The sequence below is a fragment of the Anser cygnoides genome, chromosome 4 (genome assembly GCF_040182565.1).
Source record: "Anser cygnoides isolate HZ-2024a breed goose chromosome 4, Taihu_goose_T2T_genome, whole genome shotgun sequence".
In the NCBI taxonomy this organism is placed as follows: Eukaryota; Metazoa; Chordata; class Aves; order Anseriformes; family Anatidae; genus Anser; species Anser cygnoides.
This window is the reverse complement of record NC_089876.1, coordinates 4,700,931-4,726,448: the sequence shown is the minus strand read 5'-3', so window position 1 is coordinate 4,726,448 and position 25,518 is coordinate 4,700,931. Positions and strand designations below refer to the sequence as shown.

At 37.9% G+C, this 25,518-nt stretch overlaps 1 long non-coding RNA gene across 1 annotated transcript; it reads right to left on the bottom strand.

The window, feature by feature from the left end:
• Window positions 1-23,248, bottom strand: LOC125182330 (uncharacterized). The gene is made up of 3 exons (XR_007161821.2): window positions 19,382-23,248; window positions 6,252-6,366; window positions 1-965 (listed from the first exon to the last, which is right to left on the bottom strand). It is a non-coding gene; the product is annotated as an uncharacterized lncRNA (long non-coding RNA).
• Window positions 23,249-25,518: the final 2,270 nt, after the last annotated feature.

Here is a 25,518-nt window from a genome sequence, read left to right as displayed (position 1 = left end):
AAGATTAGCTGAAATTTAAACCAACTACTTTGGTCAAATTAATCCTACCATATTTGTCTGATAAAAATGCATTTGTGCATCTAATTCTATATTTAATTGAGGCACTGCCTCTAGTTCTATATCTTTGGACTGTCATGACCTCCAGTGTATGTAGCTGTACAATGAATGGTGCTGAGAAAATTTAGAAGAATTTCTATGTTTCAGCATCAGGTGCTCGTGGCACTTATCTACTATTTTACTATCTACTATACTATGCTATATCTACTATATTAATACCAATTATTAATTATAATATAATTAACTTGGGCTTTCTGACAGCATTCAAAAAATGTTTGTATGCTACAGCCATGACAGTCTGAGCCAAATACCTAATTATTAGTTTCATTCTCTGAGGTATTTGGCCAACAATCTAAAAGCTGTATATCAAATGTAGTTATCTTACAGTAGCTTGCATGTACAGGTGTGGGCACTATATAAACATTTGCAGATAGCAAATGGAGGTACAAACTCTTTTTAAGGCATTTTGTCCCCAACAAATGACTATTTTATTAATACTTTAAAGATCTTATGATTTCTAAGCATGTGTATATGCATGAAATACATAGAGATTTTACAAGTAAAGAGCAGTTGATTTTTATGCTGAAAGAATTTACAGAAGGTGATAACACCTACAATACCTTACGTGAGAGAATGTGGAGGGGTTCACTGGTGAGAAACAAGTTTGATAGCAATTCCTGTCAGAAAGATACTCGAATACAAAATAATTAGAGATGAGGGGAAGGAAAATGTTTGAAGAGGTGGAGGGTATGAATAGATAATGTGTAGGTACAAAGCCACTTTCTATTTTAAGGTTGGACATAATCTCACCACACATTAGAGCAGCAACTGCCTATAAGTTAAAACACCAAGCTTTCTGGACTTCCTCTTCAATCAGTGGACAGAAAACTTTCTGGGGATAATTTACCCTGTATTAAAAAGAGAATAAATTGAGATAATTAGTGATAATAAGATTTGTTAGCATCACAGTAGTATTTTCAATTACAGACTTTTTTCTTAACAGTAATATCCATGCCAAGTGTTGCATTTCATTTAAAACATTTTATGTTAACCTGATTTCAGTTTTAATGCATTTAAGAATCCCATTAATTTAAGTTGTAGAAATAACTTGTAATTTAATGACACATTTAAAGCTGGAAACCTTTAAAAGAATTCTAATCGATGAGGAAATCTAATATTTCTTGGTTTCTCTCTTGGTCAGTTAATATTGTAAAGAAATGAAAAATACAGGTACAGTACTACATGATGTAAAATAACAGAATCCCAGAATGGTTAAGATTGGAAGGGTTGAACCTCAACTCTTATGAGAATAGAAGTTGTGGTAAATTGTGAGAAGCTGATACAAATTACAGATAATACCATAAGAAATGGACAGATCTCTTAGGTAGTTAAGAGAGTGGTTTGAGAGAAATGGCCAAACTTCAGACAATTAAGCGGGAATTGTAAAGGACCAGTACCAAGATAACCATCTCTTTAATACAATTTGGTGTTAAGATTAATTAGGTAACAATAACATTTGGGTACACATATAGCAAAACTAGGACCAATAGGAAAAAAGTAGTTATAGGAGGTTTTTTTTATTTGGGAGGACAGAGTGGCAGAGAAGGCTGGCTGGGAGAAGTACAGGCATGAGAAAATGGAGCGAAAGCAGGATAAAAGTGTTGGTTTCATGCAAGCTACCTGCTGCTCACTGTGCTTTTCTGGCTGAGACCTGCACCTTATCACCACAGTTTTTCCTATCTGCTTACTGAAGTAGTAATTGGTTAATCCTAAGTATTTTTGATGTGAGAGTGTATGTGTTTTATGTGTCTGATGTACTAGTCAACTTCAAGTCAGATTAACCAGGGAGTAGGATGAAAGATCTGGATGCCAGCAACTGGGTGTAACAAGGTCTGAGTACTACTGTATGGGTCACAGCTGAGACGGGCAGCTAAAGACCCCTGAGTTGTGTGAGTGGCTGTGTGTGTTCTTGTAGCAAACTTCAAGATGCATTAGCCAGCGAGACCTGCATCTGGAAAGACCTAGGTCTGAGATGGTCAGGGACCATGCCCTCCAGGTTCATGGGATCTTGCATAGACATCAAGTCTGTGCTACAGGCATGTCCGTCAGGCATCCAAGAATGTCAGTGTGTATGTCAGGCAAATGTAGGTTAGGTCTATGTTCTGCCAGTAAGCTCCAGTCCTCATGTGTACGTGGCCATACTTGATGATAATGTTAGTTTGTGCCTTTGCTGGCACTTAGTCGCTGCTAATCTGTGTGGTTGGCCATGTGTATTTTGCGTGTGCATTTGCATCTTTGTATTTCTCTAATAAAGACCGATAGGTTCATGAGCATTTTGGTTGTACATAAAAACTCTGCAGTGACATTTATACCTTCTCCCTTGGAAGCAAGAAAAATAAAAATGACAGGTTAGTGAATAGAAACTAAATGAAACCAAACTTGGCAAATAACGTATTAATTACAAAAAAAAAAAAAAAGTGAATTTCAACTTGACGGTATTTCTTAAATTTAAGTTTTATAGTTTCCAAACATCGTTGTGTTCTACTCTGGGTGCAAGTATGCAATAACGTTGTTTTTTGCTAATGGATTAGAAAAGCTGAATGTATTAGCCTTGCTGAATAGATAATATAGCTGTATTATTTACATATAGAAAAGTATTTTCCTTTTCAATATGAATGGTATTCCACTTGAAGAAAATTGTACTATTAGAAACTATTATCTAAAAGCCTAGCATATTAAATTTTCATTTATTTGTTAAGTAAAATGTGTAATTTGTTTTCATTCAAAATTGAATCATTTTGACTTGCACAGCTTTAGTTAAAACACATCTGATGCTTATGCTTGAGGCTAAAAAGACTAATAATGAGCAAACTATTAAATCCACAAAGTAATGAGTACTGAACATTAAAACAGGTGCATTATGGAAACTACCATATGTTTTGAACTGAACTTTGTTCAGAATTCCTATAAACTTCTTCTGGTATTAAAAAGTAAACTGTCGCTCATCTGTAACAATCTGACATGTACAGATAACAGATGGCTTGGAGGGCCTTACAGCTTCTTTTTCTCCATAAGGAAGTGTTAAAAATGAAGCATATAATCTATTATTTTCCTGTGCCCTTTTTATCACTTTCTGACTAAACAGAAAAGTGATGTATTACAGGGCAGTTGCCCACACTGTGACATTTCAGATGTGATTATCAAAACGCAGCACACTGGTCGTTGAGGTTTTTTAAATGAATGTGACAGGAGTTAGCATTTCACAAGTGCACACTGTGTAATCTCAACACTGCAGTATTTCAATGGGCCATCTGTAAGCCGCAGCAGGAGTTCCCACAAGTCCATGGCACAAATTTTACATTTCTTAATCTGTATAAATCTACAGGCTGCTATTGGGGATTTTCTCAAAATATTCTTGGAAAGTATCTTTTAAGGCAGTACGCTTTGCAGAGACTGAAGCCTTCATCTAAGCTGAAGTTCAGCCAGTTCCCAATATCTGTATCTCTCAGCAGCTGCTATCTTCCTCAAGGGCAGCGTCTTTAAACTATGCAAACTGCAGAAGAAAGCAAATCAATAATCAAAAGCTGGATGACTTTTATCAGTCTCTTTTTTTGGGTATTGGTCAGACACAGTGGTATGGCAAAGAGAATTATGCTGACTATCAAGCAGAGAGACGGGAAAGCAATAGGATCACTTAGACTAGTAGACCAGGAAGTAGGAAAAGTCATTATTTTGAGACGTTGCTGATAAACTTTCTTTGTTGCTATTATTTTCACCACTTCAATCTTTCTCTTGGTCTTAGCTTCCCTGAAAGCTTCAGGGGGAAAAAATTGTTTGATGCTTCACAGCTTATACCACTGTCTGGATGCATACTGGTACCTGACTGCCAGGTTACACATCCCTGATGCAGATGATCATGCACCAATAATAGAAAATAAAAAGAATATCTTGTCTGCTTATACAAGATAGCTGCTTACGAAGTATGCTAACAAAACTTAGACTGTATGTTTATATACATGCTTGCACAGCATCACTATGAATAATACATTGACCTCCGTGCAGAAACATATCTCTGTGATTCTGCCAATGACAGAAGTACCACATCTATTATTGTACTGGAGCTATTACTGATTTATCTATACCATTAAACATCTCTGTAAAGAAACAATACATTTCAAATCATAGAGGTTTTTAAGGTTTTCTTCCACAGCTCTGTTTCTTGATATTCCTAAATAACTTTACAGCTTCTTTTGCATCAGGGGCATGAGGTTGTAGAGGGAGATAACCAGTGAGCTTTTGTGAAAATTTTCACTGATCTAGTTTATATCGCTTTACAGTCCTTTTTGTATTCACTGAGGAGTGGTATACAAACACCTCTTTTTGCATAAAACTCTTCATGTTGATTTTTTTTCCCCATCCTCCAAGGAGGGTGAACTTGGTTCTATTTTCACTATATTCAAGGGAGATTTTTCAGACCCATTATGAGACGCTATATTTAGTGCCATTTAGAGGACTGGAGGGGTTAGAGCATACAGGTGATGGAAGTACAAAACACTACCAAAGATCAACTGTGACTATAAGTTATGGTCCTCTGTGAGCTACGTAAAATCTTTTGTTGGTCTCCATTTGCTTCTTACTGGATGTAGGTTTTTATATTGCACACTACTAACAATGATTTTTTTTGTATTAATTGTTTGTGTCAGCGGGGTAGCTCAGACACGAGTTGTGGCAATTTCTTATGTCAGACTGAGTAGTCTTTATTCTCCTATGCTTTCATTAAAATATAAAAATGTATAAGTAATTTCACCATTTTAAGATAACTTGGAGTCACGACATATGTAAATACTGTCCACCGGTTCCAGGTTTCTCCAGTATTATTCCATAGCACAAAGTGATTTCAAATCTCTTTTGCTGTTAGGGTAATCTTAGTTCTGGGAATAAACCAAACTCTCTGGTATCCAAAGAAATTATTCATGTTCTGTTCTTACTAAAATATCTACAGAAAAGTAAGACTATAGGTTTATATTTGAGAACATACGTATATATTTTCCCCTAATGGTATATAAAATGTGTAAATAATAGATGAAAACACCACAATAGAACTATTTAAAGTAACATGAAAAATATAGTCTTAACACATGGAGAGGGGGAAACTGGTGATCTGACTACTTTGTGAATATTCAGTTGTATTATAACAGTTTTCTGTTAGCATTGCAATCTAACATTTGTTTTATGGGACACAGAGCTTTCCTGGAGATGTCTGATGATGGTTTAGATAAACTAATCTGTGACCTTAATGAAATCCTGACCACAGCCAAAAACAGTATTTGAAGAAGGTCCTGATCTGCTAAAAGCATAAAATAAGGATGAGAGAAGACACCTTGGTCACGTGTCCTCCTTTTACCTTGTAGGATTAGCTGTGGCTGCGGCACCTAATCCATTTTCTCTGCTTTTTAACAGCCTAAGGAAATATTGTCTTTAACATTATGTTTTATTCTCGGTGTACCATGTACTCTTCATCTCCTTTGACAATAAAATTATAGTTCTGCTTAGATGATGAAGTTTTATGGAAATAGCAATTTTTTTAACTACTCAACATAAATGTTGAGTATATGCTGTTGAAAAGAGTTAAAAAAAAAAAAAAAAAGAGTTGAAAAGAGTTGAGACTCTTATCAGGAGAGGCATTAAGGGATCTTTTGTGCATCACCCCCTTTTCTCCTACCATAATACTGGCAATTCACAATATCCTACGCTGCTGCAAAGTGCCTTTTCCAAAAAATAAAAAATTGTGGTTAAAAAAAAAAAAAACAAAATTTTGCAGCATTCAGAAAAGTCATCAAAAACCTTAGTATTTATACATAATAATGTATTATTTAAGTCTACTAAGGTGTAATGAGATTCTGCATTGCACACAAATCAAAATTTGGATATCTCTAATTTTTCATACATACATATAATCTATTTGAGTTTACAGTTCAGCAAACTGAGAGCATCCATTCTGCCCCACTGTGAGAAACATACTAGTAGCTAGGGAATCCAGAATCAAAACATGCAGTGTTGTAAATTATTAAAGGAGGGTTGTTTGTCCTGCTAACCCATTGATTGTGCATAGTGATGAGTTGGCATGGTATGCTTGAACCGATACCTCAGCAAGTACTGTCAAAATGAGTTATTCATGAATAGTAGGCAAATACCTGTCTCGAATCCTTATTTCATCTGGAATCCTCTGGTAAGCAAAATGATTCCCACTGCCATTGTACCATTAAACTGTGGATGTTAGACTGCATCATATTATCTCTGTGTGTGTAACTGAAAAAAATCATTAACATTTCTCTAAGAGACGGTCTTTCCTTTACATGTAATAACATTTTTGCACCAGCATGGACAACAGATAATCAGGAATTTCATGTTGATTCATGATCTTTTTGTACCTCCTGTGTTTGTTCCACATTTCACATTTTGATTTGAACAATGGCAGTATGTATGACATCAACTGAGAACTAAGCTTCTGTTCTTATGTTATTATTCAGATGGATTCTTCAATATTTCCAACACCAGGCTGTGCATTTACAATGCATTGTACTTTGCATACTGTCCCATTTTAGGCACCAGTCTCATTCTAGTCATTGGGTACACATACATGTTTTTTTTGTGCTTTATTTTACTTTTACTTATAATATTTTTATTTTTATTAGTAATGGAAAAGGCATGAAATATATTCAATGCATTTTTCTTTTTTTTTTCTCTCATTTCTCTTATTAGGCCTGTATTTCATAAACCCCTCGTTGCAAAAAAAAAAAAAAAAAAAAAAAAAAAAAAAAAAAATCTTTTCTATGAAGGAAAAGAAAAAAAAACACTGAAAATGCAATGTTACACAGCTTTCTGTTTTTTAGCATGGCTTCAGAGGAAAATACCACTAATCATAACTACTGGTGCAATGTACTGCATAGCAATAGGATAAAGGCCCAAAGTTATGATGCTGTATGCATATGAATGATGCATATGAATTGGAACTGAGGTATAGATCTGAATTTGTTTTGCAGATTGGTGTCTAATCATCATGAACATATACAATGCAATATCAAGTCTTACATTATAGCCACTGGAGATCAAGTCAACAACATCAATATAGAGAGTTCAGAGAGTACAAACCCTGAAGTGATAAATCAACCCACAGATGACTGAGTAGCTCTCTAAACTGCAGTAATCCTGCTCACAAAATCTCTGATGATAGCGTCTGGTTTGACGCTGCAATGTAGATGACTGAAGTGAATTTTATCCGTGGTTTATAACATGGGAAAAAGGCTAAGGCCTTGCATCCACTTGACAGCTGATGCTGCCAGTTATGCTGCCTTTTCCAGAGGGACGGTGTGGAGTGCGTCAAAAGCTAAGGAGAAAGCTCATGGAAAAGAAGAGAGTGTGACTGAAGGACCATGTGGCTAGGTGAATAAACAAAAACCTGTAAAAGGTAAAAATTATCCAATGCCCTGATGGCATTTCCTTTCATCCTGTGTAAAATTCAAGTCCCAGGAGACTCAAATGGAGTGTTATGCTGAAGAGTTGGGAGGTGAGATAGAATTTATTTCTACTAGTATAAATGACAGGAAATTTGTCCCTGCCTCATCTGTGTGCTTTTTTTTTTTAATGCTTTTTTTGCTCTGTCTGACCTTATTCTTCTGTTACATGACATTCCCTCACTATAACCCTCTCATGTAATACAGTGAAGTGACCCTTTGCAGTGGGAACTGAAAAATGCACATAGAGAAGTGGGGCAGGCTACTTTGTGCAAGGGCATATGAAGCAGAAAACCCACCCTAGTAAAGTAGTCAGGTAGACAAACAATGTATTTCATGAGAGGAAGCTTGGCTCTGAGCTAGTAAGCATCTCTTATCACAGCAGCAAAGAATAAGAAAGGTTTTGCCTTGTTCCAATAAGTCTCTGAATAAAAAAGCATAAGTTAATGCATGGAATATAATGCACATCGAACTGGTTTATTATATCCTTCTTCATTACTGGAAATTAGTATTAATATATGAATGGGGTAAGGGGAACTGAAGTGTAGATGTGACCTGTCATTTTCATCTCTGCAAGAAGAGAAATTTCTTCTGTAATGCTTTCACACACGCTATAAAACACATTTTTAAGTGCATATATTCATATATATATATGTACGATTTTCTCTTGTGAAACCATTTATAAATGACTGGAGCCATGCACGGTGGGGGGGAGAGTCATAAACATTAGAAATGGAGAATACAAATGCCTACAGATATAAGAGCGTGCTTCTTCCCACGCTGCAGGACTGTTCCCTGCAGAGGAGCTGTCAGCAGTTTGCTGGCAACGTTCTTGTTTCCTCTCAACATGCAGAAGCACAAGCCCGTTGTCAGCACAGCTTCCAGAGGGGATTGGTAGCCAAAACTTATCCCCTGTCTTTTGTTTTTGATAGATGAATGAATATAGCTTGAGCTTCCTCTTGACTTGTTGAGTTCAGCATTTTCTGATGAATGGCATCCTTCCCTCGTAAAGGCTATGAAAAATCCTTTAAACTGTGGATTTAATGCTTCTCTCTCTTTTGTCACAGAAAGAGCTAGCAGGATTCAGGCCTGAAAGGCATATTATCTATAAATGTCATGTATCAAAATGAAAGAGGGGAAGAATCTTCTGGATGACATAGCAAGCGAACCTGGGCTCTTCACCATAACGCTGGCTTAAATCAGGCAAGGATCGATGTTATGAGACGATTGTCTCAGGTTATTGGTATTGCTCTATTTCAAAGGATTGAAACTTAGTTCTACTACCCACAAAGCTAAGCTATGTTTCTTATGAGTGTCTCGTTTGGGAGTTAATGGGGTGTAGGCAGAAAGCACTGAAGACCCACAAGTCCAAATCCTAAGGCCAATCTTTTACTTTTGCATTCCTAGCTGTATAAGTGTTTAGGACAGATAAATTGGCCCTTATCACCACTGTGAAGTCCAGCTTAACATTAAAATTATCTTTTGAGCTCAGCAGCAGAGAATTAGCCCCATGATTATGACAACCCAACTCAAAACTCTGGGCAGTGCAACGACAGTCTCTTGTGTTATATGACACTAGATTGAGAAGTGCTGAAGCAGGCGTGAGACAATGTCAAATCCTGTTAAGTCAAAATGTGATTAAGGTTTCACTGGATTGCATTATGTTAGAGAAGATGGCATCTAGCTAGACTGTTACCTCAGTTATTTTGTGAGGTGTCCTACTTAGTCTACATGTCATGATATACAGCATGCACAGTGATATCAGACTGACTTTTTTGTTACTCCCAATAAGTTTGCTGGTCACCTGAAGGAACTCAGAATAGGTTCCATTCTTAACATTCTTTAAAAACGATCTTTTGTGTTTATATAGCTATTTATTTCTTATGTGGTGTTTGGCAATCCTACTCTAAATGATAGGCTGGATTTGCTGAGGTTGTCAGTATCTGGTCCTCTTCCTATTTTAAAAGAGGTGTTAAATATCTGAATACACAGGCTGTGTCCCAGTCCTTCCTATTTCTTTGTTGCAAAATAAATTAAGAATACAATAAATTCGACGAAACTACCAAAGTTCCTTTCAATTATATTTACTAGCATTACTTTCTTTCTCACCTCTGTCTTCCAAACTTAGAATAATAGTTTCAGACTGATGTCTTGTTGCCTGGACTCACCTCAGAAAAGACATCAGGACCAAGAAGTCAAACTAAAAAGGCAGAGGTTGCTGTTGGATGTCTGAAAAGTGCAATCTTGCATATTGGATGCTTTAAAATAAATTTTCTGCAGAAAATCAGAAGCTAGCAGGTTACAGTGTTTTCTGGGAGGTTATCATTACGTGGCAACTGGCGGTAGCACAGTTGAGCTGCAGAACTGATCCATCTCACAGGGAAAATCTGTAGACTTAATTAGAATAATCACATTACAGATGTCTTCCAATCATGATGTAATAGGATATCAAGTACATGTGGAAAAGGAACTGACAAGATGATGATGTAATAATTGGAGTGTTGCAAAGTTACATGAAATGACACTCAAATAGAGGTCAACTCCTGGGAGTAGTCTCTGGCCTCCAACTTGAATAAGACTAATAGTTTCATATTTCAGATCAATTAAAATGTTGGAAGGGGATGAAAGCATCAAGATTAAACCTTAGTTAAATTTTCTCCATCTCACTGGGATCATAGAAATGCAAATTCATAGCAGATATCACCTTTTTCATTGTAACACTAGAGCTGTATCGATTGGCTCCTCATAGTTTAATAGCTGACCTGACATTGAGCCAACAGCTGCAACAGAATATTTTGCCATTTTACTGTCTGTTCACCTGTTGTGAACATTTTAAAAAATGCAAATTGAATTCCACATAAAAAGACACAATTTGAATAGAAAAACAAGAACATGCTGTTTGCAGGAGGAAAAGTCTTCATCAGATCAGAGTTTCCAGCAGCCTTAACAGTGATGTTGTCTCATGTTTCTTACAATGGTCAACATTCTTGCTCAGGGAAGGAACATGAGAAAAAAGGACATGCATAGTATAACCACAAAATGCCTTTTAGCAGTGGTGAAGGTAGGGATTTCTAAGCTGGAGACTGGATTCTTGTGCTTCGTATCTACAGGTGGAATTTTCTTCAATGTATGTGTATTATCAGCTATGAGAATTTCTCATTTAGCTTGGTTAGATGGCTGCCAGAAGGTTTGGATTCAGTGCTCCCTGGCAGTGTATGAGGGAAGTCATACTGTCCGCAAATCTGAGGATCGTACTGGCTTCAGCTGGGTTTTCACCCACCAGTAAAAAATAGGAATTGACTAACACTGGATAGCAAATCAAATTAAGAACGTGAATGCCACTTAAAGATTTTCTAAATGAGGGCTCCCATAAGTAATTATAACTTTTGTGCTTTAATGCAATTACCTATATATGTCAACTTAAGTGCAATTCCACAGCTACAAGTTGAGAAGCACTAGTGGTTGGAAGGGCAGAACAGCCAGGTCCTTTTCCTATCACTTACAAATGGAATATGTGGATTTGAATACATTCTTTGTGCTCACCTCTGTTTGCCTGAAACAGCTTTCTCCTTATATCTGTCTGAACTTAAAAATCCTCTTACAACAGCTAGAGGCACTGAATATGAAAAACTCAATGCTGGCAAGGTTGGCACCTCACTTAGCGTGTTTGCAAATCCTTTTTTGTTTTTTCTCTTTCTGTCGAAATCAGAAGTCTAAGTGCACGGCATGAACAGACTAGCCCTGACTATAGCTTAAATAAGCACCTCAGTAACTACAGTGACTGGAAGACTAGAATATTTTTGCACTCGCTAGGCTCTTGTATGTTGCTTTCACTAGTGGAGAAAACCTGTAAAATATGGCCAGGTGATACATGAATAGTTGGTGATTTAGATGCCATCAAACTCAAGACATAATCACATGGAAGTGACAGGGTATTGCCAGTGTTTAGGGCATTTAACATCAAATGCTCATAAACTTACTAAAATTTAAATTGGCATCCCTAATTACCAAATACATCTCATCAGTTTCTGTCACTCACAGCACAAATGTGAAAAGTTGGCAGAGTTAGAGCACTTTACCACTCTGTTTACTGAAGGGCAATCTTTATGAATTTACCTCTGGAGAGTAAAAGACTTCTGACTTTGCAGCGCTACATCAGCTGCTCTTTCTTCTCTTGCATACAAATACTTTTTCCTGATGCTTCATTATGAAGTGAACTGCTTTAGAAGTCGCCATCACTTTTATATGGGTAGCAGTGCTGAATGATTAAATCCTATTGTCTGCACTTTCTGTAGAAGTCATTAAAGTGGAAAAGAGCTACCTCTAAATTGAAATTCTGCCTTCAAGGTCATTATCATTTTACCTCTTCTGCCTTGTCTGACACATACCGGTATATACTGTAAGAGTAGACAGATATACCCAATTTCCAATTAAAAAACAAAGCAATACAATGTGTCTAGCCAGAAAATGGGAAAATATCCATCAGCACAGTGCTCTTGCAGCCTTTAGTTTTCATGTCAGTGACCCATAGAGCTATTCTTAAAGCCTTCCATTCCCCTTTTTTTTTCCATAAAATGTTGCTTGTTCATCAGATTTGTATAGATGTGATGGTGAGAATTGGTCTGATTCTACATCTTTCACCCGAATAACCCCCAAAACATAATTTGAAATTAAGGGAGGCATATTTTCCTTACGCTCTAATTGTTCACCTGTCTTAGACTCATTGCTAACCCTGAATGCTAATTATAGTGATATCAATGATATTGTAATAGCTTTGGTGGGCAAATCTGATTGAACACTCACATAGAAATGATCCTGTGCATTAGCTGGCACACACTAGCAGCTGGAATTTTCTAGCATTAAATATGGGTTTAATAAAGGAAAGAAAAATAAGTATACCAACATCCTCATATACGAGCTCTGTTTCTGCAGAAAATTACTTGAGCATGTTCAGTGAAATTGGTCTATCTAGGGGGTGAGAAATATCCTCTGTCCATCTAGCAAGGTAATCAGTCAAGAACTGGCATAGCTTGTGCAGATTCTCCATGCCGTGGCACCAGCTAATTGTAGTTGGATAAAATACAACCAGTTTGCTTGCAGCTAAAGGAGCACCCTGAGGGAACTCACTCTCACGGAAAGCTTACTATCTTATCCCAACTCTCTAAAACCAAAGAAACATCATGAGGGGAAACTGAATTATCCAACTAATAGGGCACTGGATTAGGACACTGGGACACTGGGGTTGAATTCATCTTTTACAGACAGGAATCTATACATTAGATGTCTCTGAACTAACAGCCCTGAATACTTCAAAGGAACTGTTCATTTTACTTGTCATCTACTTTGGATGTGATTTGTTCCTCTCTGCCTATTGATTGTAAAGGATATAGTAGCTTTGAATTTAAACTGTGTTTTTTAGGTACTAAAGTGAAAGTGAAGAAGTCCTGCTTATCTGCTCTCACTGGCATTTTGCAAATCTCCACTTGTTTTCTCTTCCACCTTTGACTTGTGTCTATTTAGAATTGAAGCTCATTCGGGGCAGAGGAGGTACTCTTTCTTCCAAAAGGCTTGTAGCAATGGGATTGCGTTATCTTTTGGGATACTTAGAGACTACTGTAATACAAATTACAACAGAAGCTCATCTTTAAATTTGTCTCAAGAGTTAGTGCTTATCTACACCCATGTTCACTCATCTGTACATTTGTTTCACATGCAAGAAAGCATAATCCTTGGAATGAATTGCAACTGTTATAAAAGATAAGTAACTGGTGAATAACAAATGGTACCAGAGTGTGTGGGAGACATACTTAAATATTCTGTCAGAAATAGAATTGTTGTAATTCTCCTCCATTTATTCTTCAGATCACTGGTTACAGGTGATCAGGTTCTTTTGGGAAATTACAACAGGTTATGATTAAAAATAATAATAATAATAAAAAAATCAAATATTTTTAGTAGGGATATTTTCAAAGAATTTTCGACGAACCTTTTTTCCATCAACATTATTTAGAATTTTGCCATTATTTCAATGGTAAAATTGTTACATCTTTTGTAAATGAAGGGGAAATCAGAGCAGTGCTGATAACTTGAAGTTGCTCGACTCATGACTTAATGTGCATTTGTATGTAGCCAGATTTTCATGTGAGCATGTTGTAGTCATAGTCCATATTGGCCAATGTATGGAAGTTATGGTCCAGAGCAATTGCTGACACCTATGTGCGTTTCATCTCTACCTCTCTGAGCACCTCTGGGTCTGATCAAGTCATGAGCTGTGGGGCAGATGAATTTTTTCTGACATAGTCATGTATGTCAGCAGTCATTCTGCTTTGTGTATCAGGGCCAGAGTAAAGAAATACATGGTTTGCCACAGAATAAAAGGTTATAGTCTCTTCTCCAGCCAAGTTAGTTTATCTTTCACTATGAGCCTTTGGGAATTTAATCATCTGGAATGGAGCTAGCGTTAGGAAGTGTGCTTGAATTTCGATCACTGCTCTCCTCACAACTCTATGAATAATAGTACCACTGCAAAAAGGATAATTTTACCTCTAGCTGTGTGTAGGTTACCCTAATCTAATAAAAACAACAACAACAAACAATAATGCTAGTACATCCAGAGGCATTGCTTGGCTTGCAAGAATAAGTTTTCAGGAGGTTTATTCATTGCAGATTTTGGGGGACAGTGACTAGGGTGGCAGTTGAGGGCTTTATTTATTTTATCCTTGAATCTCAATCTCAGCTGTCACATGAATGTGAAAAAATAAAATTTGACTTTACAGGGTAGTTTATTAAACTTCAGTCTTAAGTTTGATTCAGACTTAAGTGATTGTTTCCAATAGTTCTATTTTTTTAATGACTCATTCATTCCTCTTATGAGTGGGATTCAACATTTGTTTGTTGGAATGTAAAGATCGCAGAATCACAGAATTGTAGGGGTTGGATGGGACCTCGAGAGATCATTGGGTCCAACCCCCCTGCCAAATCAGGTTCCTTAGAGCAGGCTGCCCAGGTAGGCATCCAGACTGGCCTTGAATATCTCCAGAGAAGGAGACTCCACAACCTCCCTGGGCAGCCTGTTCCAGTGCTCCGTCACCCTCACCGTGAAGAAGTTCTTTCGTATGTTGGTGCGGAAATTCCTGGGCTCCATTTTGTGGCCATTACCCTTTGTCCTATCCCTGATGGTTGGGTTGTGGTGATTTTTTATTTGTTTGGATTTCTTCTGTAAGGCTTGTTGCTTGTAATGTATGAACAAAAAAATTGCACAGCAAATTTACTGTAGTGACTTAACATTGAAAATATAGCAAGGACTTATAACAATTTTAACCAACTGGTCTTTTGCATGCAATTTTGTGTTCAGCTACCATGGTCAAAGCAGCATAAACAAGGTTATATCTGGGGTGGCTGAGATCACACCTATCCCAATTTGCAAATGAGTCTTAATATTCCCAGCTGTCAACCAGCTGTGGCTTCTTTCTGACATTATGGACATCATGGCTTGTCACAGACATACCGCTCATAGCGGGTCCTGTTTGTGCTTAAAGCAAGACCTGACTTAACTGTTTGCCGTATTCATAGACTCATAGAATGGCTGGGGTTGGAAGGGACCTTAAAGTCCATCCAATTCCAGCCCCCTGCCATGGGCAGGGCCCCCTGTCCCCAGCCCAGGCTGCCCCCAGCCCCATCCAGCCTGGCCTTGGGCACTGCCAGGGATTGGGCAGCCTCAGCTCCTCAGGGCAGCCTGGGCCAGGGCCTCACTGCCCACAGTAAAGGAAGTGATTTCTTCCTAATGTCTAACCTAAATCTGCCCTCTTTTAGTTTAAAACCATTCCCCCTTGTTCCGTCACTACACCCCCTGATAAAAAGTCCCTCCCCAGCCTTCTTGCAGCCCCCTTTAGGTACTGGAAGGCCACTGTAAGGTCTCCCTGGGGCCTTCTCTTCTCCAGGCTGAACAGGCCCAGCTCTCTCAGCCTTTCTTCATAGGAGAGGTGCTCCAGCCTTCCAATCAGCCTCATGGCCCTCCTCTGGATCTGCTCTAACAGGTCCGTGTCCTTCTTGTGCTGGAGGCCCCAGAGCTGGATGTAGAACTCCAAGTGGGGTCTCACAAGAGCAGAGCAGATGGGGATAATCCCCTCCCTCGCCCTGCCGGGTTGAACCATTGTGCTCTTCACAAGATACTTGAATTCTCTGAAGTCTGTGCACATGTAAGGGTTTTTCCTTCTTTTTCTTTCCAGTCAAGTATATTGGTACTTGTTTATTATCAGATTTATCTTCAGATTTTTACAGTCTCCTTCCCCAATTGCATACTATTATCACCTCTTTATGCTAATGCTTTCCCTAGCTGCCTGTATTATCACCCCTCCATTTATCTTCTTATCATGTGTGATCTACGGTACTCATTAGCTTCCTGTTCTCAGATCACTTTTTGCCTTCTCAGCATGCCAGATGACCCTTTTATCACTCAGCCATGTTTCACAACCAGCCCAGAAAATGCTTCATACTTCCTTAGTATTCCCTCAGCTTTTTATTTCTGTGCTGCTTATTACCTCTTGCCATCCATTTCTCTCCAACAAGCCTTGTTTTAATGCTTACTCAATTAGACCAGGTTTTTGCTAGTACTCTATCAGATGCCTTCATTGCCAGGATAGTACGTTATTGATTTCCACGTTTCAATATATCAGAGTATATAATTCCTAGTGAATTTCTTTCTTGATCAAGCTTATTTAATCTACCCCCTCCTCAAACTCCTCTTCAGACCAGACTTTGTATTCATGAGTCAAACAGTACATTAACTGCTTAACTCATTGATTCTTACACTTTACAAAGTGCTTCATCCATAATCTTACACATTCTGCCTGAATTCAGCCAACTTGCAGTTCTCGCTTTGGATATGGCTACTTAGAGCACTTGTTTAATGTATTTTAGACAATTTATATGCCTGAGTTGATATTTTTGCGGCCACTGCTTAAAACATTTTCAGCTCATTGGCTTCAAGTTACTTAAACTTGTATCTCCTAAAGCTGCCTTCCACTTTTATGATTGTTCATGGTAAATAATGAACTTAAAAAAAAAAAAAAAAAAAAAAAAGGAGGGTTGTTGGGGTGTTTTTTGTTGTTTTATTATTTTATTTTATTTTATTTTTTGTTGTTTTATTATTTTATTTTATTTTTTCATCTTAAAGATCTTTTCATTAGCAGTATGGCTTTTGGTGACTGGAAGATTTGTAGGCTTTTATATATGAATCCTTTTCATAAAGATACTTTCCCTGGTCCTACTTAAAACTTCCTCAGTCTCACAGGGATTTTGATAAGGTAACTTTTCAGCTATCCATAAATCTGATCTTCCTTACAAAGTTCCAACTGCAAAATGCGAACAGCTATGGACATATAATAGAATATCATAAACAATGTAATATGATGACAGAGAAAATGGAAAAGAAGATAAATTAAAGATGTTTGGATAAGCAAATCAGTGGAAGTGACATACTTCATGGGTTGTAGCACTATAAGGAGCAATCTCAGGAATGGATAAAGGTATAGAATGGTTTGGATTGCAAGAGACCTTAAAGATAACTTAATTCCAGCCCCCGGCCGTGGGCAGGGACACCTCCCACCAGCACACATTGCCCAAAGCCCCAGCCAACCTGGCCTTGAGCACTCCCAGGGATTGGGCATCCTGTTCCTTTGCCTCACTGCCCTCATAGCAAAGAATTTCTTCCTTATGTCTAATCTAAAAAAATATTTTCATCTTTTAGCTTAAAACCAATAGAATCACACTCTGTGGCTTTAGTTTTCCTCCTATTTTAAAAGATTACTGAAGTAGTCCAACTTACGTCAGTTATGGATAATGCAAGAATCTAATAATCAACACAGACTTCTGAAGTGGTGGGATCTTATATTTGGATAGTTACCCTAAAATTTATTTTGATTCTTTATTTTTTGAGAGTTTTCCTGTGTTTGATCAACCTCCTGGATTTGGTAAACAACAGTGATTATATAAAGGACATATCTGAGGCTATTCAGAATTTTGCTGAAGAAATAAATAAGTTCTGCAGGAAAACAAAGCCCTGCAGTGGAAAAGGTGTTGACTGAATGGCCCAACACTGAGGATAATTCCTTCCCATTTCAAATTTATGACTCTATGCATACAAAAAACAATCCAGCCACAAATTTTTGAACATGTCTCATTCCCCTCACAAAGTACAATCTTAATAGATGGGAAGTTCTTTTGCTGCAAAACATATACGAGACTAAATCCTGTATAGTTATGGCTGGACTATATGAGTACAGATATTTTTATAGTGACCTGTATTCTGTACTGTGGCTTATCCAGAAGCTGGCTGAGAGGGAGCAAGAAGGTGGAGGATAAGTTTAATAGTAATTAGTTTATTCATTTTCTCTTCTTATCAGACAGGCAACACAAGGGGTTTTCTATCCTCATCACTAATCACCTAGAATATGTTGCAGTGGTCTAACAGAGGGATATTTAATTCTCTGATTATGATGATTAGGAGAAGAGGTTGTAGATGGCTTAGTCCAGCAGAAGGGAAGAACAGGTTATGAGACTATTGCTCTGATGTCAATAAGGAAGTTCACGCAAAGTGACTGCATAATACAGTGGCAATAGAAAAGCATATTGACACTGGGAGACGGGAATCAGAATCTTTCAAAATTCTTTAAATATTGCATTGACTTTGTGCTTATAAGCACTCTGTTGGCAGTCTTACAGAAGTAACCCAAAGGCTACTACTCTCAGGCACAAGTGACAGAGGTTAGAGACCAGTCTAACCTCAAGCCTATACCAGTTCCAAGTTAGACTCTTATTATAGCAGCTATTACTTCAGGGAAAAAAGGAGATAAATTAAACTTGAAATTGCCAGTATTTTTACTATCCAAGTACCCAATACCTTCATCTGAAGGAAACAGATGCATCATATTGGTGTATGCTTATTACTTTCGTTGTGACTGAGATCATTTTAAAACCATTGCAAGTGACTTTGTGAATATGTTGTCAGAAGGAAGGATAAAAGCAAACCTCTTCAGATAATCACAGAATGGCTTGGGCTGGAAGGGACCTTAAAGATCATGTAGTTCCAGTTCCCCTGCCATGGACAGGGACACCTCCCACTAGACCAGGTTGCCCAGAGTCCCATCCAACCTGGCCTTGAACACCTCCAGGGATGGGGCATCCACAGCATCTCTAGGCACTCTGTTCCAGGGCCTCACCATCCTCACAGTAAATAATTTCTTCCTCTTATCTAATTTAAATCTACGCTCTTTTGGTTTAAAATGATTCCCCCTTTTGCTATCATTTTCTGCCTAAGCAAAAAGTTGTTCTCCGTCTTTTTTAAAAGCCCCCTTTTAAGTACTGAAAGGCCACAATAAGGTCTCCCTGGAGCCAGGCTGAACATCTCCCACTCTCTCAGCTTTTCTTCACAGGAGAGGTGCTCCAGCCCTCTGATCATCTTCATGGCCCTTCTCTGGACCCGCTCTAACAGATCAACATCCTTCTTGTGCTGGGGGCCCCAGATCTGCATGCAGGTCTCCAAGTGGGGCCTCAGGAGGGCAGAGTAAAGAGAGACACCTTCCTCGACCTGCTGGCCACTTCTTTGTTGATGCAGCCCAGGATGCAGTTGGCCTTCTGGGCTGCAAGAGCATGCTGCTGGCTCATGTTGATTTTTCTGTCCACCAGAACATCCAAATCCTTCTCCTCAGGGCTGCTCTCAATGAGTTCTCCACCCAGTCTGCATTCATATTTGGGATTTTCCTGACCCAGGTGCAGCACCTTGCACTTGGACTTGTTGAACATGGGCCCACCTCTTAAGCTTGTCCAGTTCCCTTTGGATGGCATCCCTTCCTTCTGGTGCATCAACCACACTACTGTTTCGTGTCATCTGCAAACCTGCTGATGGTGTGCTTGATCCCACTGTCTATGTCATAATGGCTGCTTTTTGCATGAGAGATGTCAGGAAAGGGATATGGTGCTATGCCAAAACTTTACTGACTTCTCCCCCCTCCCCCCCCCCAAAGTGTCCAAATATCTGCAGCCCAGTCACATAGTCATCATACTGTATGGCAGTAGAAACACATGGTATTCCTTCCTTTATCCATCTAGTTATGAGTAGCAGCTCTACAGTCTATTCAGTCAGGAAGTTAACTGCAAAACTTAAAATCTAGTCTAGACCTGCAGTCAGTTTCTCATTGCCTTCCCTCTGCAGAGAAATTTTAAAAGAGGATACCTGCTACATTTTTGGGAATCATATTATAGTTTTCTTTTTCTTTCATATAAATGTGTGATTTTCCCATCAGCCACAAGCTTTCTGAAAATAAAAGTGGAAGCTGCAGAAGAGAGGTGCTTTGCATGAATTGGGTTTTCCTTCCCCGCCCTGAAATAAATGCAGAGAGGATCTAATGAAGTGCATATTTGCGTACAGCTGAAAATCACCATAAATTCCCATCTCACTCGTGTGTACAAATTATTTGATTTTTCACATTATCCATGGATAAGTGCCAGTGAGATTGCTATAGTAGACAAAGGTTCATAAATCAAAATAGAAAATCAAATATATTTTGATCTCTCTTGTTTCTCCCAGCACATGCATATATTTCCTTCAAAAAATGCCACGTATAAAGAATTGCAGCATTAAAGAATTTCAAGTCACTTTAAATATTTGAACATCAAATGTGTGAATGACAGGTTTACTTCTGATCACCATCTCAAATATATAAAGGATCAGATGGAACTCCTTGGAAACTGCTCAAAGGAGAAACTTTTCTTTTTGATACAGTTAGCTGTAATAAAGGCGACTTCTTACCTGAAAGAACCTATGGGATAATTCACAGGCTATGGGATAATTCGCAGTAATGTTCTCAGACACAGAGGCAAATGTACAGTTTTGTGTCCTATGAATGCCTGTATCAAAAGCAGATTCGATGAAATTATTTGCTACCAAACACATCAGATGAAGATGATTTACCACTATCCAAAAGGCTTCTCAAAATGATATTGCAACACAAGCCTTTGTACTGGTTTGATGTCTTTTTCCTGCTTTTTCCACTGAATTTTCTAGGTCTCTTTTCTTCCAGGTTTTATCATTGGCTGACCTGTTGTACATGAAGGCTATATAATGCATTCTATACACAAGATAAATTCATTTGGTATGTGACAAAAATATTGTAGAGCAATGTTCAACTGGAATGGATTTTTTTCCATTTGCTCTTCTGAATATCAACTCTGCTCCAGTGGAAGCTCAGGGAAGTTTTGCCTTTAGCCTTAGAGAGGCAAAAACAGTTAAAAACAAAAGTGGGTTGTTATAATATCTAAGCATCTGATTTTTCCAGGGGTTTTAAATTCAGTTTATACTGGTATGTAGAGGTCAAGAGAAAATGTATGAACAACCACAAATCTTAGAAAAGGGTACTCATTAAAAAAAATTGCAAGCTAAGTATGCATGAATCCATCTTACAAACTAAGATTTTGAAGTATAACATTGTGTAATGGTCCAACACGTGCGTAAAATCATACCAATTCACTCTCACATTTTTTTCATGGACTAAATCAGTGCAGAAAGCAGCGGCTCTATTTGAAAAGTCTATATAGCAAAACTGTAAATATATGTAAATTGTGTTCTTATATGCCATGTAAAACCTCCTATTTAGAGCTTTGCACAACAGTACTGCACACAGCATCCCGGGGAGGAAGAGAAGTATTCTTATCCCTTTTCTACAGAAAGCTGCGATGTGGTACAGGTAGGGCTGAACTTGGAAGTGCTCTTATAGAAAGTCCAGGCGTTAACTGATGTAAAGAGCACTGTCACCTCCTGCCCAGCCGCTGGGGCCCAGCCTGGTGTCTGGGACCCTGGGTCTCTTCCCAGGCTGGGAGGCACGACTGCCACTTTCCTCTTTGCAGGTCTGAACGGTAGCAAAGATGAGCACTATTTACAGAGACACACAGGCAGGACAGTGACACAGCTGGTCACTCAGCCTGTAGTCCCAAGGATCTGCAAGCTGTCTGTGTTAGCTGCTTAGCTTCAAGCACATTCACCATTTACTAGGCCTGAAAATTCAAATAACAAATAAAGGTCTCTGTTTCCCAAACTAAGCAGTAAGCTGACAACTCTTGCTAGATACCTAAGATGACACCTAAGCCCTGAGAGGTATCATCACAACTTTGCACTTGCTCAGGACAAGCCCTTTTATAAAACAGAGACCTGTCCTCCCAGCTGTCACAGAGCCATGTAAAAGCAGAAGAGGGTCCCACTGTGCTCAGTGTTTTCTGTTGGTTACTTCTAGCAGACGTCTTCCAGCTGGTAGAATATTTTTTTTCTTACATCTGAAGGGACCAAGTCTTCTGACACAATTTTTAGGGAATCGTGGCCCTGAAGTCTATTTGTTTGGTTATTTGAAATGTAATATGCAGTGATGCATGTGATGTTAATACATATAACAGAGCTAAACTGAATCTAACCCAATGGTCTAACCCCATGGTCTACACAAGAAATCTGTGGCAAAGGAACTAGGTGAGCTTTACTCACTCCTCCCTGTCTGTCTTTTTTCATCTCGTCTCTGTACCAGGGAGGCTTCAGAACACACTTACTTCAAGGGATCAAGATGTGCCTTCAATGCCCTATATCAAATTAACGCCCCTTCACCTAACCATGAAGAGCAGCACAGCAGAGGATGTGAATAGATTTAGAGAGCATAGCTGTGTTTCACAGAAGTACAGCAGCTGCAAGCATGTTTTGCTCCCTGCAAGTTTTCCAAGTACCCCTTCACTCTGGGATGTTGGCTCTATATAGATCCTTAAAGGAAACCTCTTTACTCTTCACTGATAAGCTTGATTTGTGTTTTAGAAAGAGGATTCACTAACTGTTGTTTCGTTCACAATCATCTAGTAGTCATCAAGTGATAAAGGCCTTCTGACCACTAATGACTCAGACAGCCTTTGAACTGAAAACTAGAGGCTAAAGGTTTCTTATCCTACTAGCAACCCCCTCCATTAGCATTGTTGGTTGTAATACAGTCGGCAAGGATTGACCAATATTTGTGTTTGTGTTCAGGCCCACGTGCACACACACAGAACAGAAATAATTTAATAGTTAGTGCATACGGTGATGAAAATAAGAGAAATCCTGTTGACACTGCTCACTTATTTGACCCTTTAAGCTAACAGGTGTTTAGTTTCACTGGGACTTCAAAATTGACATCAAATAGGATTCCTAGTGAGTTTCACATTCCTTGGCAGGTAACCAGATGATACACTGTATGTCTAGTAAGCCCATTTCCACACTACATTAGGAATTTATCAAAGCAAGTCGAATCACTTCTCTACAAAAATGAAGGAATCTTGAGAGAATTCTGTGTCTGCACCTTAAGTTCTCCTTCTGTCCCTGCTTGTGATTTATAATTAGTTGACATATTACCTTGAGCTGATATTGAGTTCACACTGGCACTTTCTTCAATAATAAAAAGTTTCCTTTAAAAAAAAAAATACTATAGAATTACTGTACTATAAAGCACAACTAAATTGAAGCACTAAATTGCCATCTGTATAATTCAAAGCTGTGTGCCATATCTCTGCAAACTAATCTGAAACTACCTCCAGATCATTGTGTTTGTCAGAAATTGTGCTTTATATCTTTACATTTTCTTCTGAAAGAAGTGCTACTCTGGATTACAAGAAACAGTGACAAAGTATTGTTCATATCTATATTAGTATTCATGTCTTAATAGATTTTATGCTTTTTCAGTCATGTGAATTACTTTACTTTAATGTCATAATGCAAGAAAAGAAAAGAAAAGAAAAGAAAAGAAAAGAAAAAAGAAAAGAAAAGAAAAGAAAAGAAAAGAAAAGAAAAGAAAAGAAAAGAAAAGAAAAGAAAAGAAAAGAAAAGAAAAGAAAAGAAAAGAAAAGAAAAGAAAAGAAAAGAAAAGAAAAGAAAAGAAAAGAAAAGAAAAGAAAAGAAAAGAAAAGAAAAGAAAAGAAAAGAAAAGAAAAGAAAAGAAAAGAAAAGAAAAGAAAAGAAAAGAGAAAAGAGAAAAGAGAAAACATATATCAGTTAGTGGATATGCTTTTCAAATGTGTAATTTGCCAGTATTCATTGCAATTTCAAATGCTTAGTTTGACCATTTCCATATTATTTTTCTGACTAGAAAATTCCTATATTCATTTTATTGATAAACACATCTGGAAATCTTGCTTGAAGAAAAGATATTTGTGCCGTACAATTTGTTAACTTTCAGAATTCTCCAGAGAATGGGCAAATATTTCAAGAAGTTTTGTTTTGTTTTTATGTGTGTGTGTGAGCACGTTTGTGTGTAAGGCTATGTGCTTTGTTTTGTTTTAGAGAGAAACAGTCTTTTCAGACTAGACAGAGAGGAATTTGATTTTTGAGTCATTCATAATAAAATTGCCAAGCACAACACAAGATCTCCGGTAGAGTAGCAATTTTTCCTATTTCTGTGGGAAAGGAGAAGGGGAGTGAAATTGTAGATGGAGGACTGGAGAAGGGAACAAGGAGAATCTTGGAAGATGGAGCTTGTAGAACCTAGTGCTGCCAGGAATCCTTCAGATTTGGCACTGTTTGAATCCATCCTGCCCTGCCCAAGTGGTGCCTCCCACTGCACACTTTCCCACCTATTCTCAGAGGTTTGTTTTATTTAAGATTCTGAAATAGCTACAAATAAGTGCTGTATTTCTATTGCTTATTTTACCTAATGCTTGATAACATTTTATACAGAGTTTCTAAACAGTTAATGCATAATGAATAGATTAGAAAACTTTGCTAAATGAATGATTACAATCTCAGCAGGAAGAGGCATGCACTCTGGATTGTGCTCCATAGCAATTAATGGATCTAATTTATGAGAGGAGGCTATTCTCCAATTAACCCCATATTAATTACATAAAACTATAAAATATGTATGAATATATGGAAAAGTGTAGATTATGCTGTGGTTTGGACTACAGTGGGGGGTACTTATCACAGAAATAAAGGGTACTGACAAAACTACTTCATGGTAAGGAAATGATCAACACTGCTTTGAAATATACTGAAACTTGCAGTATTAATTCTTCTGTCTTTTTATAGTTTTGCTGGTGGTGGTGGTGGTATTTTTTTTCTGGTTTTCACAATCTGTCCCATACTTCAGGCAAAGATCAGATTCATAGCAGAATCAAATGCTCTATTATGAACTGCTGGAGGGTTTGCCTGTTCCATCTTAAAGTATCAAATCAGGCTCTTTTGGTTTGCTGAATCTTTACAGTTATGAAACCTCTTCTGTTTGACTTTGTTCTGAGGCCAAGCTTTCACTGCCTTTCTTCAGATTTAAGCTGGGTTTTACCTATTTTCTTCTTTTGAGCTGTAGTGCCTTTTTTTTTTTTTTTTGATTCTGTAGCTTATTATCAGCCTTGGTGGCTACATTCTGTGGCTTAACCCTTTTCAGTGGCATTGCTTCATAACTCAGATTTTTCTGAAAATGCTGATTTGTAAATGGCAAACCTAAAACTTGTTCAGTCCTCAGCTGTGAACAGAATGAGTCCACACGTGCTCTTCCAAGAAGAAAACCATGATTTTGAATTTCAGCAATTCTGACAAGTACCTCTTCTGTACACGCTTGTTCATTTGGCAACAACAATTATCTCTGTTGTAAGTGACTAAAAAGTGAAAATCACATTGTTCACAGCACAATTCTTCTTTGCTTCTTTCAAAATTACTTGGGCAGATATGAGACCTTGAAAACCGTGAACACTTCAAAGGCTATACACTGGAATCTACCTGCCCATAATGATCATGTAGTTGGATATCCTGTAGAACGTGGATCCTTACCATGACTTACTGACAATCACGAGGTCTTTTAAATATGTATATATTCAGGGTATATCACAAAACAAACAATAAATGTTTGTATTAAATACTTTTAATTTGAAATATATCTTCGGTGTTTTTGTTATA